Genomic DNA, 20,255 nt, shown 5'->3' with positions numbered 1-20,255 from the left:
AAACTCCCAAGATCATTATTGTTGATAAGTGTGACCAATTCTGTTTCTCCATCAGGAATGAGCTTGAGGTCCTGCTTTATTACATTCAATTGTTTATTATTCAGGCCCTTTCACTGCCTTATACAGGAGCCCAATCTCTGTATTGCTCATTCTTCAGGTGAAGTCTTTTGAATATCACTCCTGAATTTTCCCTTTAATTAGCTTCAATGAAAACAATTACATTTACATAAGAAAAACAATACCAAATCTGATCTGTATGAAGCAGATAACTTAAATTGGTTAAGAACAATTATTGGGATATGAGTGTATTTAAAAATTTTCTAAACTTCCTCTTTTTTTTGGCCACAAGCTTTAAAAATTATTCTTTTGTATTATTAATCAGGTATGGACAAGAGGAGGAAATAGATGTAAAGGAATTGGAGTGGCACACAGAAGAGCAACAAACACGGGAGTATCTTTTTTTAAAGGAGGTAAAATTTTAAGGATCTATTGACTGTGCTTAATTTAAATCCTTGACTGAGCTCTGCATGAAATGTTAGTGTTTATACATTACTATAAGCATTTATTTTAAAGTTAGTGTATGCTCAGAGAAGCTGAGATCATTTTGTGCCATAGTTATACTTACTAATAACCTACTTTGAATAATTAATTATTGCACAACCTTTCTGCTTCACATTTAAAGTGAAGTGAATGGATATATTTGACCTCCAAACAACTTTCCATTCCGTACAAAGTCTTCTGAATCAAACATATTCTGGCACAGTTTTATTGCCAGTTCAGAGACTTAGGAAAATAATCTTAAAGACCAAATTGATCAAGGTCATAGAAACAAGCCCTTTGGCCATTGTATCCACACTGACCATCCAATACCCATCTATACTTATCCCACGTACTAGCACGTCTGTAGCTTTCTATATCGGGCAATTTTAAGTTCTCATCTAGATAATTCAAAAATGTTATGAGATTACCTGCCCTCTTGCACTGTCTTCCAGATTTCAACCATCCTCTAGGTTAAAAAAAATCTTCCTCAGATCCCCTCTGAACCTTTTATCCTTATCCTAAACCTACACTATCCATTTTTAGTACCCCTACTATGGGAAAATGATTATGACTATCTACCCATCTCAGCCCCTTATAATTTTGTATTCCTCGAACAGATCATCAACATCCTAGTGAATCTCATTTGCACCCTCTCCAATGCAATCACATCCTTACTCATAAAAGGCAGCCTGTTAACCAGAGGATGAAAAGCATTTTCAAATGTGGAAAAAGTCACAATCATTTTTAGTTGCACACTTTCCTAAATGGTTTCAAATACCTTTATCCCTGCAATCTTTCTAATTAATTGAAGGGAAATTGGAATATTGGAATATTGGATCAATTCTGCCAAGTTATAATTCTCATGAAAATCCTTGCATAGAGAAAAGCACCTTGCAGGTTACTTTCACAACATCATTATTAAGTTTAAACAATGTCATAAAGAGGATTCATAAAAGGAACACACAGCTGCATGTGTTAGTTATTGTGTATGTAAAGGGCTACTTAAAATTTTCTCTGCTTGTGTTGAAATTATTGCATTAAATTTCAGTGTATTGCCAAAATAAATACATGTGGAATAGCAAATGGTTGGGAGGTTCAAATGGGAATATGGTATTATAGGTAGTGGAAGTCTTGTGGTTCAGATGTGATTCTGGAGATATTCAAATCCAAACATTCAAATGTTCTCTCAGTCCATAGTTATAGAGCTATACAGTAGGGAAACAGTTCCTTCAGCCCACTTAAAGATTTTTGATGTCAACCATCAAAAACCCATTTACACTCATCCTATCCTAGCCCATTTTATTCTCCCATATTCCCATCAATCATTTCCTCCTGTCTTTCCAGATTCTACCATTTATCTACACACTAGGGGCAATTTACAGTGGCTAATTAATCTACCAACCTGCACATTTTTGGGATGAGAGAGGAAACCATAGTGCCAGAGGAAATCCACAAGATCACAGGAACAACCTAAAATTTTATACCGCAGCACCGGAGGTCAGGATTGAACCTGGTCACTGGAGCTGTGATGCAGCAGCTCTACCAACTGTGCCACTCTGCCCACCCCCCCCCCCCCCAACCCCCAGTTAATTAGATAAATTCTGCAATTGGGAAACAAACAGCTTATTTATTATGTTCTTTAAGGAAGGGAATTTGCTGTCCTTACCCAGTCTGGTACTTGAGTGATTCCAGATACATAGCAATATGGTTGGCTCATGCTGGCAACCTTTTCAGTTCTGGAGTGATTAGGGATGGCAAAGGGCGGGAATGGAGCTTTACTTGACTGTCAAAGCATCAAAATATTAATTAAGCTATCCACATGTTTAAAAAGCTGAAAATAAAAAGAAATATAAAAACAGAAACCAATTAAAGTAATCCGCAAACTCAAATAATTAAAGGAAATCTCCTAATGCTTGCCTTGTGTCCTTGCAACCTGTCCTTTTCATTGAAATTAATGTGGAAGTCTGAAAGTTGATGACCCTTGATGTGGAGAAATGGCTTTTTATTTTTGTGGAACTGGTTTACCTTGAACCTCTTGACAGAATTGCTGTCAAATAGCTGGTTCCAGTCCACTTTCAATAAATTGCTTGTTAACCTAGTAAGGTCATCTTTGCAGCAACTTAGAATGTTTATTTTGTCATTGTCCTTTTCCATAACTATGCTGACTGAATTATGATCACTACTACAAAAATACTCTCCTGCTGATTCTCCTTCCATCTTCCTAGCCTCATTCCCTGTTCAGAGTTGTTCCCCCTTATTTGGCATGCTGCATATTAGCCTTGGTGCAATATTGGCTGAGAAAGTTCTCCTGAATGAAACTTTTGGAGTGTTGTGATCTCTCTACCTTTTACACTATCTAAATGCCACTTAATATCTGGGAAATTAAAATCAACCACAATTACCACCCTAGTGATTTTGCATTTGCAGTACACTCTCAACAGTGTAAGTGTTCTTCTCTTGTTCAATCCATACAGACTTGTTTGATGATCCTTCTAATATATCATCCCTTCACATGGTTGCATTGTGCAATGCTGACACATGGCATCTAAAAATCCATGTTCATTCAGACAATGTACACTATACCATGGGGAAACCTGCAATCCTAACAGAACTGTGGGCTCTCCCTACAAAGGTAGTGAAATTTTGGTTTGTTTTGTTTGTATCCAGAGCATTAGTGACCTCCCCCGTCCAACAATGTCCACAATCATGCATTTGTCAAACTAAAGTACAAGTTCATTGTCACAACCATTTTAATGGAAATTGGAAAAATGGTGTTTGCTGTCCTGCGCAGTATGACTGAAGCAGGTGGCAATATTTCAATGAAGACATCCTGATTGCTGCCTGAATAGACTGAGGGGCTATAGCCTTCTGAGACCATTTCTCCACTTCTTCCTCCTCTTGTGGTTTGTCCTGCTATGAGAGCCTCTGCTCATTCTTCCTGTCTTTCTGCTTTGCAAGAGAAAACCTAGTTATACATCAATGTCTAGGAACAACTCTTTCATTTGAAACCAGAGTCAGCAGAAATTCCTTCAGCACTTGCTCAACATTCCCTGCAGACTTCTGCAATCGGAATTGACTCTAAGGAGAACCAAACATTTGTAGAAAGCTGGCAAAACCCTGAGAAGTTGTTTTAATTAGGACTGGTGGGAAGTTCCTCCTCCGTCTAAATGTGTGTGCAACCAGGCTTCCATAAGAGAGGGGTTATCTGGGATATTGAGCTCCAAAATAGCTGAGAGAGCATCAGATTAGTACTGCAGGTTGGTCTGAATAGGTTTTGATCAAACAACTCTGCATAGTTCCAGCAGGTCCTCAATGCACACCCTCATCAATTTGGTGCTCAAGGGGATCCATACCGTGTGAACCATAAGGGTTATAAGTGCTCCAAAAAGTCATGCTCAGTTAAATTTTGCCTCTTCAATCTGAGAGCAAATGTCCAATGTACGTAATTTGTGAAAAAGTGGATTTAATGCTTGAATGGCTTTTTCCCATTAAGTCCACATTGGTCCATTATACACAGGCATGGATAAATTGTTGTTGGTTGAATTTAGTGCATTTTTGCTTTTTCTCTGGCCCAAGTAGATAGAAATTATGGATTACTAGTGTTAACTCAATCATCTTGTTTTATTTTACGGGTGAAAGTTTATTTAAAATCTTCAAGAGAAGAGCTATCTAAATCACTTATATGTTGTAGATGGGTGATATTAGTTGATCCTGTGAAAAGGAAGTTTTTGTTAAAAAGGAACAGAATGATGAAATGATGTCATATAACCCATGGCTCATGTGTGCATTATTTTACTGAAATCAAAGTGGTTATTTACAAAGATGGCTAAAACTTCATACCAACAGTTTACAACTAATAGGGTAATTGACAAAATTTGGTTACGTATCTCTGATGTTTCAATGTGATTTTGCTGTGCTTTTGGATAATGCATGATTGTTGTGTTGTAGTATTCTCTGATGTATAGCACTGCACTGAGACATGGTTTGGAACCTAGCTAATAAATCATTGCTGGGGAAGCAATTTATCAGATCTAGAGCTGTCAGATGAAATATGGTCACACCTTATCTGAGCTACCACTGAAGATTAATGATTTGCCTTTCCACAGCTAGCTCAATTTGAGCAGGAGATCCGGAAAAAAGAGAGGAAAGAATGGGAGCGTCGGGAGGCTATAATTAGAAAGCGCAAAGAAGATAATCAAGACAGACGGCGAAACCTCCATCATATCACACTGAACCAACGTATTAGCAAGTAAAATTTATTTTCTGACCGTGAAAACTAGCATTGAAAGTATTTTGTATCTTGTAAAATAAATATTCATTTTAAATGTTCTTGAACAGAATTATAACCTAAAACTACCAGATTATGCTCTTCCTTAAGAATTTGATGTTGAACACTTAATGGCAAAACTTCTTGCAGCTTGTGATATGTTGTTGAATTCTAGAAGCCATAAAGAACTAATTCTAATCACAAGCACTTCTGCAAGAGATGCTCATTTCATTCATAAGAAGGCAATGAATGCATTTTGTTTCTCTTCCAAATAAAAAAAATCATGATAATTGCCTTCAGCATATTTAATGAAAATTGATTAAAATGCAACCATCCCTATTGAGGCTACATCCCTTCTCATTCATTGGTTGTAATACTTAGACAAGTAAAGGTATTTATCTATGTATCATCACACCTACCTGAGCTTACGGAAGTAACTTATCATTCAGCTTTAATGAAAGGATTGATAACCAATATAGTTTGGCTAATTAAACTGACACTGGTTTATCATCAATGGAACAGATTTTATTGTAGTGGGGTTCCTAACAGCATCTGTGGTTAATTAGACGGCCCTTGCATGTAGAGCTTAAAAAATTAATCTGTTGGCAAGTTCCACAAATGTGGAGAGGATAATGGTACAGGCGGGAACCTGAACATTTGAGTGAAATGGATCAAGAATCTGTGATATCTCCTAATCAATGAAACCGCAGAACTGCTGAAATTAACTGTGCAAAAGCTGAAAAGGGTATGTTAAATTAGAGTGGATAAATATAATTTCAATTCAAGTGAAGAAAGATAAATGATGAAAGGGGAGGAAAGATTGGATCTGAAATAAGAGGGGAAAAGAGGTTAAAAAACTGAAAATGTATTTAAAAAAAACTCTGACCACAATTTATATCTGATAAAAATGAATCACCACTGTTGTTGCAGATAATTTTCCATGCCAGAGAGATTGGCAGGTGTCTTTTGTACAGCAGGCAGTGCTGGTGCCCACATCTCCAGCAACCTGGGTTTGATTCTGATCTCTGCTGTTGTCCCTGTGGAGTTTCCACGTTCTCTCTGTGATCTACTGACCCAATAGCCCACTCCGTCAGACACTACCTCTCCCACGTGGGGCAGAGTCTGCAGGTGCCATGTTGTCCCCATGGTTCTCGGTCCCAACCTCAACGCTCCGTTTTCATTTAGAATGATAAAGGGCCCAGGATTCCAATCAGTTGGTGGGGGTGTTATGTGTTTTCAAGAAGTCTTTGAAAACATTCTTGAATCATTTTCACCATCCTTCTGGTAAACTTTATGGAGCATTGGTGGAACTTTGAGTAAAGTGCATGTTTTGGGAGTCTGGTGTAGTAAACGTTACAGTATTGATAAGCTGGGGAAAGAACCTAAATCATTTGTGAAGAGCAAAAACAAAACTGTAATTGCTGAAAATCTGAAATGAAAATGGGAAAATGCGGTAAATACCCAGCTAATCGGGCAGCATTTGTGGACAGGGAAATGGAGATAACATTTTGTTGAGGTTAATTATTTAAGACAACCAGATAAGTGAGGTAATGTGCATGTGTATTTTTTTTTGCAAGTGTGACATAAAGTAAAATTGAGACAAATTCAGAGAACAGTGTGAATGTGGCAAAGGGCCTTCCACTAGTAGTGGATTGGAAAGAAAATGAAATGCATTAGAAGCTGAAATCATAACTATAAGAAGGGATATAAAATTGCAAGAGGCTGCAGAAACATGAAGAGACAAAGCTAAAGGCTCTTTATCTGATTGCATGAAGTATAAGCAATATGATAGATAAATTGATGGCACAAATAGATATGATCTGAAAGAGATGACAGAGATATGGTTGCAAGGTGACCAAGGCTGGAAACTGAATATCCCGGGCTACTTGACATTTTGGAAGAATAGGCAGAAAGGCAAAGGAGGTTGGATAACTCTACTAATTAAGGCTGAGATCAGTACAGCAGTGAAATACAACCTTGGCTTGGAAGGTCAAGATTTAGAAATAGTAAGGTAACAAAGTCAGTGATGGTAGTAATCCGTAGGCCCCCTAATGTTAACAATACTGTGGAACAAAACTGAATCAAGAAATGGGGGTCTGCATGAAAGGCACCGTAGTAATTGTGGGTGAATTTAATCTATGAAGACTGGACAAATTAAATTGGCAAGTACATTAAGTTATTAGGAAGACAAATGGAATGGTGCATAAAAGTAGAGAAATCTTGCTGTTACACAGGGTATCTGTGACACAACACCTGGAGTACTGTAAACAGCAACCTGGGTTTGATTCTGATCTCTGCTGTTGTCCCTGTGGAGTTTCCACGTTCTCTCTGTGATCTACTGACCCAATAGCCCACTCCGTCAGACACTACCTGTCCCACGTGGGGCAGAGTCTGCAGGTGCCATGTTGTCCCCATGGTTCTCGGTCCCAACCTCAACGCTCCGTTTTCATTTAGAGTGATAAAGGGCCCAGGATTCCAATCAGCAGAGATCAGAATCAAACCCAGGTTGCTGGAGATGTGGGCACCAGCACTGCCTGCTGTACAAAAGACACCTGCCAAATCTTGCTGTTACACAGGGTATCTGTGACACAACACCTGGAGTACTGTAAACAGTTTTGGCTTTCTCAGGGTATTTTTATAGGGGGCATTCATGACAGAAACCATTCAAAAAGCAGACTATTTTAGATTTTGTTATGTGTAATGATACAGGATTAATTAATAATCTCATAGACCATAAGACATAGGAGCAGAATTAGGCCATTTGGCCCATCAAGTCTGCTCCGCCATTCGATCACGGCCTGATTTATTATTCCCTCTCAACCCCATTCTCCTGCCCTCTCCCCATAACCTTTTACAAAAATAGGAAAGGATCCTTTGGGGAAGAGTAATCATTACATGATGGATTTTATATTCAGTTAGAGAGTGAGAAACTTGGGTCTGAAACCAGTGTTTTAAACTTAAATGAAGATGATGAGAAAGATAAAAACGAATTGGCTGGAAGTGGAAAGAAAAAATATATTACATAAAAGAAAAATAAGAGGTGGATAAACATTGGCAGACATTAAAGCAGCTTTTTCATAATTCTTAATAAGTATGTTGTATTTAGAAATAAAGACTATGAAAAGGATGATTCATCTGTGGCTAACTTAGGAAGCATGACATTAAATTGGAAGAAAAGACATTTAATATTGTGAAAAAAATAGTGATGGGGCAGAATTTTGGAAAAAAATGAGAAACCAGTAAAGAATGACTAAAAAGTAGATGATGAGAGCAAGCTTGCAAAAAATATAAAAGCAGACAGGTACAGTACATAAAAAGGAAGCCAGTAGTTAAGTAGAGGTTCATCTGCCAGAGGATAAGACCAGAGAATTAGTAATGGGGAAATATGGAAAAAACAGATTTTGGAACCAATAATTTGTACCTGTCTTCATGGTAGAAGAATCTAAAGGTATCATGATAATATGGGTAAGGTGGCAAAGTAAAGTTACTGGGCTGGTATTCAGAGTCTGGACCATTGATCTGGAGACACCTAATTCAAATCCCACTAAAATAGCTCAGGAAATTAAATTCAGATCATATATCTGGAATAAAAAGCCACCATCAATAATGGTGAACACATCATTACTTGATAGTTATTTAAAAATTAATCAGGCCACTAATTTCCTTGGGGAAGAAAATCTGTCATCGCATAATCAAATAAGGATTAAAAAATAGAAAACTCGGGCTGAAGGAAGGGACAAATTTAAAACAACCATTATCACTGGAGAAAAGGTGATAGGAAAAGTAATGGGACCAAAGGCTGACAAGTCCCCTGGACCCGGATTGACAGTGTCCTATGGTCTTAAAGAAAAATGGCTACAGAGATAGTGAGTGCATTGGATGATTTTCAAAATTGCTTAAATTATGGGATGGTCCAGTTGATTGGAAAACTGAAATGCAATTCCACAATTTTGGAAAGGAGGAAGACAGAAAGCAGGAGACGATAAGCCAATTAGCATTTTCACAATGGCAGACATCAGGCTAGAAATCCATTAAGTAAGTTGTGGCAAGACAAATCTAGTTCTTTGAGAATACAGGAGAACCAGTAGACTTATGGGTATTTGGATTTCCAGAAGGCATTCTATAAAGTGTTACATTAAAAAAAAAACTACTGCACACAGTATAAAAGTAGGTGGAAAAGCAAAGCGTGAGGTGGGCATTAAGAGGTTGATGAGGTAGATAGATTAAATGAGTGGTCAAAAATTTGGCAGATGGAGTATATTGTGGGGACATGTAAAGTTATCCACTTTGGTAGGAAGAATGGAAAAGCAGAATATTGTTTTGATGAAAAGAGACTAGAGAATAAAGCTGCACGGAGGAATCTAGGTGTCCTTATGGATGAAACAATGAAAATTAGTAAGCAAGTACATTAAATTATTAGGAAGACAAATGGAATGGAGCATAAAAGTAGAGAAATCTTGCTGTTACACAGGGTATTTGTGATGCAACACCTGGAGTACGGTATACTGTTTTGACTTTCTCATTCAATGAGGGATTTGTATTCAGTGGATCTATTCAGATAATGTTTACTGGATTAATTCATGGAAATGAGAGGTTCTCCTCTGAGGGAAAGTTGATCCTATACCTATTGGAGTTTAATAGAATGAGAGGCAATCATACTGAAATACAAGTTACACAAGACAATGTAGACACAGAAGATATTTCCTGTGATAGGGTCATTTGGAACTGAGAACATAGGTGTAGAATAAAGGATCAGTTATTTAAAATGGAAGTGGTAGGATTTCTTTCAAAGTTATTAATTTTTAGAACTCACTACCTCAGTGAGCTGTAAAAATGGAATTATTGGACACATTCTAGCCCATTATTGACAGATTTTTGGGTCATTGAAGAGTTGAAGGTTATGGGGAACTGGCAGGAAAGTGCAGCTGAGACCAAAGCCAGTGATTAATGACTTAACAGGACCAATACCCCTGCTTTTTGTCTGATGTTCTTTTGAGTCTGAGGAAGAATTTGAAGATGAGAACAAGAATTTTAAATTCGTAAAGGGTCAGTTATCCAATGTTGGCCAGTGAGGTTGAGAATAATGGGCTTGTGAGAAGTCATATGGAACATATTGACAGGTTATAGGCTTCTGAGTTTGGGACAGGTTGGAATATATGGGTACAGGGGTACTAGATGAAAGATCAGCAAGGAAAACAGCAAAAGAACTCGAGCTTTGTGATGACAAAAATATGGAAAAGAATTTTTGAAGCAGCAGGATTGAAATAATGGGGAATTAATTGATGTTGCAGATAGAATTGTGCTTGTGATTATTAGGATCTGGAACTGAAGACAAATGCTGAGTTGCACAGGATGCCAAAGATTCATAATTGTCTGGATTATGAAAGTTTATGGTTTGCTTTTGGGTCCCTACATTATTCAGATGTACTTAAAAAAATAATAATTTGGCACATATTTTGTCTGTCAGCTCCATAGCTGACATTATGGAAGACAGGCTGAACTTCTGAACACAAAACATTGCAGCACTTTTCAACTTATAGACCAAATCTTATATTTGTACAGCAGTAACAAATCACAACTAACAGGTAGGCATGCACCATTTGAAGTGGACACTGTAGGTACATTTAACCAAAGTTACTCAATAGAATGAAGGGGAATGAAACTACCAAACAAATCTTTGGGAATCCCTTTGACCACCATTTTGAGCTTTCATTGCTTCGGAAGCTAAATGTAGAAAATTATGCATATGGTAACACTTGCCAGATCCCCTTTCTCTACCCAGTCTCTGATCCCCAACCAGGTTGCCTTAGTCCATAAAAAAAAACTACATCGTTAATAAATCAGTAAGTGAATTTGACTGAGAACCATGCAAAAATAATGTATACCAACTACAGAAGGGAGGAGGGGGAACTGATGAAAGCTGGATACAACTGGACGTACAGACATGAGAAGTGTAAGTGACAGACACACAAATTGAATGAGAGTGTAAAAGGAATTGAGGCAAATGTTTGTCCTTGGGCAACACCATAAAAGATCAAATATAACATAAGGTCTTCTCCATTTTTTGCCATTACATGCTGTAACATCCATTTGTTATATCTTTTGACTTGCAATAAGCATTATCCTGAAAGACATGTCGGCAATATTTACAAAGCAGTGTCAGAACATTTATTGCTATAGCACGTTGAAGTACTTCAAACAAATAATTTAAGTTTGGTTCATAATTAGAGATTTGAGTAGTGAATTTAATTTCCTTAAGATTATGACTTTGATATGATGAGATATTCTACTTCAATTTATTGGCTGTGTAACAATATATTTTAAATAGCTACTACTTGGATTCTATTTTTATTATAGAAAACAAATTGATTCATAGATATTTATTAAATCTATGTCAGTCTGTAATGTAATTAAAATGTACATTAATAAATAATGATTGTGCTGTCTTTCTCTTTTCCAGACCATGGGTGTCGAGCTATTTTGGAAACATTCCTACACGTATTTACTGTCAACCGATGTTTAAAGGTAGAAAGGGACAAAACTGAAAAAATATTCTGTAAAATAAAGCTGAAAAAGTGTTGCATATATGTGACTATTCTCATACCTTTATGGTAAAGTCAAAGGTACTTAAAAAGTAATGGTTTGTTCTTTCATTTAAGGCTGGCTTTGGAAGCTGTTTGAGTATTCTTTTATTGTTTTAAACCCTTGAATATTCAATTACTTTTCTCAGAGATTTTCACTGCAGAACAATGTGATAACAATCAGTTGAAAGATTCAACATCCTGGCTGAGAAATTGCATTGTGCATGTTCATATGTGCTAAAGGAATTGTGAAGTAAAATTGATCATATTGGTTCCATGATCCTTGCAACACAGCAGTAACATTAATCATTGCATGCTTGACACAGCAGCTGCATTGGACCATGCACTGCAAAGAAACACGCTTGTTTTATTTGGCTAAATCAATCTATGGAAGGTCCAAGTATTTGATAAAGATGTATGTTGATGTTTGATAGCCAGTTACCAGCATCCAAGCCAACTAAATGGTCCCTCCATGACATGCAAGAGTAGGACAGGAATTTGCATTGCTTGTATTGACTACACCTTGTCATATATGGAATTCTGTGAGCTTTACTCAAATTGATGATGTGCAGAGGAACCTTGGGTAGCAAGTTCCTAGGTCCCTGAAAATGGCAACACAGAGTAGTGAAGAAAGTGTTTAGATGCTTGCCTTCATAGACAGAGACAGGGGTATTAAGAATAAGAGTTTGGACATCATGTTGAATGCTGTTCTGGTCACCACACAATGTGGTAGCACTAGAAAGAGTGCAGAAGAGATTCACCAGGGTGTTGCCTGGAATGGAGTGCTTCAGTTACAAGGAGTGATTGGATAGACTGGGATTGTTTTCACTGGAGTGCAGGAGACTGTAATGTGACCTTATGGATATTTATAAAATTATGAGGGGAATAGGTATGGTAGGCAGTCAGTATTTCTTGAAGGGCAGAGGAGTCTAAAGCTAGAAGACATGGGTTTAAGGTGAGAGGGGAAATTTTTAAAGATCTGTGGGGCAAGTTTTTAAACACATGGTAGTGGTTATTTGGAACAAGCTGCCACAGAAGGTGGTGGAGGCAGGTAAAATCACAGCATTTTAAAAAGCATTTGGACGGGTACATGGATAGGAAGGGAATAGAGGGACAAGGGCCAAATGCAGGAAAATGGGATTAGCATGGATTGGCATTTTGGTCAGCATGGAGCCATCCAATAATTAATAGCGGATGTTGCAATTAAACACTGTTGTATTAAGATTTCCAGCCTAGCATTATTGTTCACCTTGGTACAAGGAACTCTATAAATTAACTGTGGCTAATATGCACAGCTAAGCAAAAGATGGTTATGAAGGCACACCTGTCTCATCTTTTATGAATGCAATTTCTTCCTTGCAGGTGGAAACAAGAAGTTTGATTGTTGAATTTTCAACTAATTTTTTTGTCAGACCCTGATACACTGACCAGATTTTGAGCATTCGGCTCCCAGCATGTAAGATAAGATTTTCTTTATTAGCCACGTGTACATCAAAACACACAGTGAAATGCCTCTATGCACAGAATGTGCTGGGGGGAAGCCCACAAGTGTCGCCACACTTCCAGTGCCAACGTGGCATGCCCACAACTTCCTAACCCATATGTTTTTGGAATGTGGGAGGAAACTGGAGCACTCGGAGGAAACTGGAGCAGTCACTGGGAGAACGTATAAACTCCTTAAAGACAATGGCCAGAACTGAACACGGATCACTGGCACTGTAATAACATTACTCTAACCGCTATGCTTCTGTCACATGATGAAAGTTAGAGCACGTGACTAGAAAATCTTTTTTGACTTGCCTATTTCTTGGTAGGTGGCAATATCTTCATATTGAGAGAGCTCAGGACCAGTCATGACTTCTTTCTACTCAAAAAGAATGGCTAAAGCCTTTTCTAACTGCCAGGATCAGCATTTAGTAACTCTGGCAGCAGCAGAAGTGAGATGGATTTTAGGGACCATTTATGATGGGGGCCATGCATAGGTCCTGGTGGAAGGAAGCTGTCTCATTGTGCAATACTTAATGATACACCATCATTTGCATTTGCTTGGGAGTCATTTATAGCAGACATTCATGGAGACATTAGCTCTAGCAGTGGATCATATTTCTATTCATCATTCCAATGATACCCTATGTATTTTTTTTGGGAAGTTGCAAAGAGCTTTGGTCCTCTTTCTGGGTGTCCACCCCTGTTTTGTGAGATGACTTCAGGGGCTTCAATCCTTACTCTGGGTGTCCATCCCTGCCACGACCGTCTCCATCATTGAGAAGTGGAATTCTCAGTCATAGGTCATCAAGCCAAAACAATTCACCAGAAGCCATCCAATAATGTAGAGGCAGTTGCAACTGAGCACTGTTGTCTTAAGATTTCTACACTGGCATTACTCAATGTATGTTTGCTCATCTTGATACATGGAACCCTATAAATTGTGTGTTTTGTATGCATAGCTAAGCAAAAGATAGCTATGAAGCCTTATGCAAAATGAATGTGTTTTGAAGCTTGAACAAACCAGCACAGGTTCCCTGCAAAGGAGCATTTCAGTGCATATTTTCAATCAAGAATAGCTTTCCATTAAAGTAATTTTAGAACAGCAAAACTCCACCTTCACAACCATCTCATAGGTTCCTTCAATATCCAAGGCTTTGGAACAGTTCCTTTGCTACTACAGTCAGTTACCACATTGAAGCCACAACCAAACCAAAACCTGGATCTAGCTAGTCATCTCTAGGTTAACTGATCTTCAAGAGGCAATTCTAGCTTAAGAACATGGATCATTTTCATTATATGCATTTACTGCTGCATAATGACAATGGTACTTCCTGTGGTCTAGCATTTGATTGTTTTGACCATCTTTAGACAGAAAGTATTTGTTTTAAAAAAAAGCAAACTATTTTATATATTAAACTTCTAAAGTATGCGAGATGTAGCTTAAACCAGTAGTGTAATATCTTTTGACCTTTCTTGACTGTTTTCATATCATTACTGTAATGGAAGTACTTTAAAGACACATCTTTTGGGATCTGGGGGTCGCAGGAAAAAGCAACATTTATTGCCCATCCTTAATTATTCTTGTGAGGGTGGTGGTGATCTGCCGCCTTTAAATGCTGTTAATTTATACCCACAGTGTTGTTTAGTAGGGAGTTCCAGGATTTAAATCCAGCCACGAAGAACTGGTGATATATTTCCAAGCCAGGATGATGTGCAACTTGAGGGGAGTTGTAGGTGATCACACTCTACTCTTATCTATCTTGGTGTAGATGTAGTGCATTTTGCACGTGGTACATACCACAGCCACTGGTAGAGGGAATGCATGTTTAGGATGCCATCAAGTGGGCTACTTAGTCCTGGATTTTGTTAGTCTTCTTGAGAGTTGTTGCAGGCAAGTAGAGAGTATTCCATCACATTCCACATATTAATTCGGTATTATCAAAGTATAAGCTCAAGAAATAAAGCATGATTGTCCATTAAAGCAAAATCTATGGCAACTGTGAAGATTGTGTAGAAGCAATGTTACACTTGAAACAGACAAAACTGGTGACAGAACATTAGCACATTTCTGGAAGATTTAATTTATGAACTATATTACTCGAAACAGTTATATTAAGGGCAGAAAAGTTATTGAGAGAGAACAATGTTGGGGTTGAAACATCCAAAATCACTGAAGTGAAAGATGATTGTAATAGAGTGTGAGACTTTTAGTGTGAAATAACTTTGTCTGTGAAGGAGGAAACTGATGATGAGGAATAGCACAGTCTGCAAAAAAAGAAAGGCTGATAATGAATAAAACATAGAATGTATTATTGAAATGACATGGAGTAAGATAGCTCAGGAGTCTGTTAGTTATCATGTAAGATCAAAGAGAAAAAATGTATTGAAAAATGAAGGGAGAGAGAGAATGCAAGAGTATGAGCAGGAGAAAGGGAACTTGCAGTAAACCGAACACAGCAAGAGGGAGAGACCACATTGCAGCCACTCAGAGGGCTACCACTGTGCAAAGGCTTTGTTTATTATTAATTCTCTGTATGTAAACTACTTATTAAATCTGTTTTGCTTAACTTAAATATCTATATCACTATGTATTTTTATAGTCACAAGCAAATCTCTTGTGTTAGATTAAATTGAATCCTGGAAGGGAGGAAAAACCCAGAAATGTTAAGTCTTAAAAACAAAATGGCGTAGATACATTTATGAGGTTAAAGGATTTTTTTTAACCAAAAGACTAAACAATAAACATTGTATGGACTTGTTTCAAAAATCAATAAAACTATTATTGTTGAAAAGTTTCTGGTCTTGGGCATTTGGTAGAAGTTGTTACAGGGATCTTTACTGCCTTCGAACTCTAGAAGCAACAAACATCCCAATGTTATGTTCTTCTTAAACTCTGAACGCTTTGGACAAGCTCAGAAATTGAGGTTTGAGGATAGTTAAAAACATTGTCTAAAATGCAGTCATGGCAAATCCCACAATGGCAATTTATAAATAACCATGAAAGAGTGTGGCAAAATCCAAACAGCTCACTAATTGGGTGTCATTAAAAAAAAATCACTAAATTGTGATGCAGTTCCTTGAAGAAATTTGTATTGTGGCTTTTCCTGATTTAGAAGTGTTAGAAGTGACTTGTGCGTCATAGATATGAACGGTTCCTTTTGTGTATTGCTCACTAGTAAAAAGGTCAGGACTCTCCACAGCAGCCACATAGGCTGCCTTGAAAACTTTGGAAAAGGAGGGAAGATAAATTCTATTGCCTGAAAGCAAATCATTTAATCCTGGCATTGTTCTGTGGTATATTTTTCTCCATAAAGCATCATTTATTTTCCGTGTATTGCACAATTTTATATTTGAGTTTGCTTTTTAACACATAATGTTGATAAGTCCTTGCTTTAGAATTGTATGAAAATGTTACAACACAGAAGGTTACTTGGTTCATCATGTCTGTGCTAGTCGAAAAAGAGCTACCTAGCTAACTCCATCATCCAGCATTTGGTTCATAACCTTGCAGGTACTTTCTAAACACATCAAAGTTGTTTTTAAATGGGATGCAGGTTTCTGCCTCTCCTTCCTTTCAGGTAGTAAGATTTGGACCCCTACCACCTTCTGGATGAAAAATATTCTTATCTCTCATCATCTGTTTTCTCCATATCCCTTGACACCTTTGCCTAACAAAAATCTTTCAAAGTTTCAGCTGGATGCCAGCAGCATCCAGAGCTTTGAAAGAGGATTTCAGATTTTTACTGCCCCTTGGTTAAAGGCACATTTCTTGATCTCAGTTCTGAATGACCCAGCTTTAATTTTAAAGATCTTGTACCTTGTTCTGAGTTTTCCACATAAGGAGAATGTTGATCTACTTTATCAAATCAATTTATTGCGTTAAAACACCACAGCAATTCTTACACTTTGGAGATGATATCCAAGTTAATTTTTAATGGATATTGAGACAAACAAGCCATCCCTAAAATCCACAGTGTGTTTTACAGTTCCTCCACAACTATTTCAAAATGAAGAATTTTAAAGTAACTTAAGTTTACTTGTATTTCAGCTCATACCTTTGTCTTGATCCAATATTTAACATTTTGTGTAATGCTTAAAATGTTATTTAAAAATTGTGGTCTGTGAAAATTCTTTAACACAATTACCCATTTGGTTAGCTTGATGAAAATTACACTGCTGGATACTTGGGATCTTTTTGCATGGACATGACAAGGATTGGAAAAGGAGAAATTGTTGCCAGCGGCATATTTTTGGGGCGGGTGGTTATTCTGCTTCAATACTGGGTGCAGCCCTTGACCAACTGTATTGATTTATCTATGTAGCAGTACATGCATGAATGTGTCTGTGTGTGTATGTGCGTATGCACATGACAGAAGGGGTACAGATTACCCTGAAATATCTTGTTTTTACACATGCAATGCTACAAAAAGTGTACTTTTGCAATTACACTCTAATGGATGTAGCTGCATTTCATACTTGCACAATGGAAAATTTCATTCTGGAATTACACCGTAATATGATGAAACAGAGCAAATAAATGGCTCCGATATTTTTCATTTTACAGTATTCTTATTATCCATTAAATGGATATATCACCATTCTCTGCTTTTTATTGTTAATGAACTTAATTAGCATTTTTCTGCATTATAATAGAAATTATCATTAATCAGATTGCAGTGGGATTAGCCATGTTGTCTTAGTAAAGTGTTGCATATCAGCATCTTTTTAATATGACTGGTTAATTTATTTTGACAAAGTAACTTGATTGTAAATAGCAGTTAAATAATTAGAATGAGATTCTCAGAGGGAAATTAAAACAGCCTGAAGGAAAATTAAATAATTCATATTCTCTGGAAGAAGTTATCCATAACCATCAAAGCTATAAAGCATTTTTGTGGTTAGAAGTTATAACGTTCAATGAAGAAATCTCGGAATGGGGAATGATGACTCCTGACTCTTTCTAGAAAGCACTTTGAAAAGTTTTGTCATTAGAAAGTTCTGTATTCACAGATGGTTTATGGATGTTTTCTTTAACCTGGTGTAGCTTCTCAATTGCATCTGAATGCAGCCAAATCACCAAGATTCTCTGTTTTGGGTCGAGACCCTTCATCCTACCGTCCAGATGAAGGGTCTTGACCCGAAATGTCGACTGTGCATTTCCCTCTACAGATGCTGCTTGACCTGCTGAGGTCCTCCAGCAGTTTGTTTTTTTTTTACTTCCGATTCCAGCATCTGCAGTTTCTTGTGTCACCAAAATTCTTCCACTGCTCCCAGACTCGGAATAGCTGATCCAAAAAAAAGCATTAAAAGGCTGCAGAGAGTTTAGGAAGGACATTTATGTTTGGTATACTGTGGTCACTGTCAAATAAGTTATTATTTGCAACTTTATTATGAAGTCTTTTACTGCAATGGCAGAGGTGAAAACATGACCGAGGGGAACCAGACAAGGTGATGTGGAAATTATGGACATCAATTAGGTAGGAGTCAAGTTCTAGCACTTTGGATAGGAAAGGATTGGAAATAAGATAGTTTTCTTTTTCAAGGAGAGTTGGGTTGAGAAGGGACTTATTACTTTTTTTTGAAAGAATAACCAAGTATTTGATATTGTTTACAATGTCAAATAACATTGGGCCAGGGACAGAAATTGCATGCTCAGCAATTCTGTGGCAATGGTGTCAAGGATGCAGGAAGTGAATATCATGGATAAAACACCAGAGAAAGATGGGTGTTTTCAGTAGTTCAGAGTGGAAACTTGGATAGGTAGGTATTGGAGGATGTGCTTTAGGCAAGTGAAATCCATACGTCACTTGTATTTGTTGAAAGTGAAGCTGAAGTTGACAGAAGAGGAGATAATTGTGCTGAGAGAAGCAGCCAAATACTTGCCCAACTGGATGATCCCGGAGCAGTTCTGGATGAGAAGAACAAGGGAAAATTGGGTTTGATCTGATCCAACTAGATCTGTCAATGTGGGGGCAGGTTGTTTGAGTGTGTTCTGGAGTTAGGGCAAGGCTTATGAACTTAGCTGCTTGATCGAGTCAAAAAGACAATATATGGTGCTGGATACTGCTTTCTGCATTTTTCTTGTTCTGTGCATTGAAGATCATTGTTCCTATTGATGGACAAAATCCAGACTCTGACACAGGGACAGTAGAGGTGAATATGGAAGAAAACTGCAATGATTCTCCACATAGCAGACAGCAGGGAAACTCTTTGTAAATACTGCAATTGGATTTGTCCCCTTTCTTGCGCCATTTTCGAGATTCTCTAGTGTGCTCACCTCTTCCCAAGGATATTAGGATGTGAATTTGTGTCATAGATTCCTCCACACCAAGTTTTGGAAATTTAGGGTGGGATTGGCTGCTTGATGTTCTGGGGTTTAGATGTTTCTAAAGGGATAGGGAGGGAAATTGGGGGGGGTGGGGGTGAGGAGCATTGCTAAACAAGGATAGTATCACAGCTGCAGAAAGGGAGAATGTTGTGGAGGGATCGTCTACTGAGTCAGTGTTGGTAGAAGGCAGAAACAGGAAGGGAGCAATCACTCTATTGGGAGTATTCTATAGCCCCCCCAATAGCTACCTGGAGCAGATAAGTAGGCAGGTTTTGGAAAGGTGCCAAAATAACAGGGTTGTTGTCATGAGTGACTTCAACTTCCCTAATATTGATTGGCATGTCCTTAGTGCAAAAGGTTTAGATGGGGCAGATTTTGATAGGTGTGTCCAGGAAGGACTCGTAACACAGTATGTGATCAGGCCGACTAGATGAGAGGCCATACTGGATCTAGTACTAGGTAATGAACCTGGTCAGGTGACAGACTTCTGGGTGAGCACTTTGGAGACAGTGACCACAACTCCCTGACCTTGAGCATAGCCATGGACAAGGAGCAGATGATGTGGGAATGTTTTTAATTGGGGGAGGGTATTAGGCAGGAACTTGGGAGCGTAAATTGGGAATAGATGCTCTCAGGGAAATGCACAGCAGAAATGTGGAGGCTGTTTAGCAACCACTTGCTTGGGGTTCTGGATAGGTTAAGAAAAAGGTAGTGTTGCAGCTTCTGAAAAACATTAGGATAGTTAAGTCCCTGGGGCTGGATGGGATGTATCCCACTGTACTACAGGAAGTGAGGGAAGAGATTGCTGGGGTGTTGACGATAATATTTGTGTCCTCCCTGGCCGCAGGAGTGGTGCTGGAGGATTGAATGATGGCAAATGTTGTTCCCTTGTTCAAGAAAGGTAATAGGGTTAATCCTGGGAATTATAGACTAGTGAGTCTTATGTCAGCGGTAGGCAAGCTATTGGAGAGGATTCTTAGGGACAGGATTTATGTGCATTTGGAGAAGCATAGTCTTATTAGGGATAGTCAGCATGGCTTTGTGAAGGGCA

This window comes from Pristis pectinata, chromosome 15 (genome assembly GCF_009764475.1).
Source record: "Pristis pectinata isolate sPriPec2 chromosome 15, sPriPec2.1.pri, whole genome shotgun sequence".
NCBI classification, from domain to species: Eukaryota; Metazoa; Chordata; class Chondrichthyes; order Rhinopristiformes; family Pristidae; genus Pristis; species Pristis pectinata.
The sequence above is the reverse complement of the archived record's forward strand: the minus strand, read 5'-3'. Positions refer to the sequence as shown.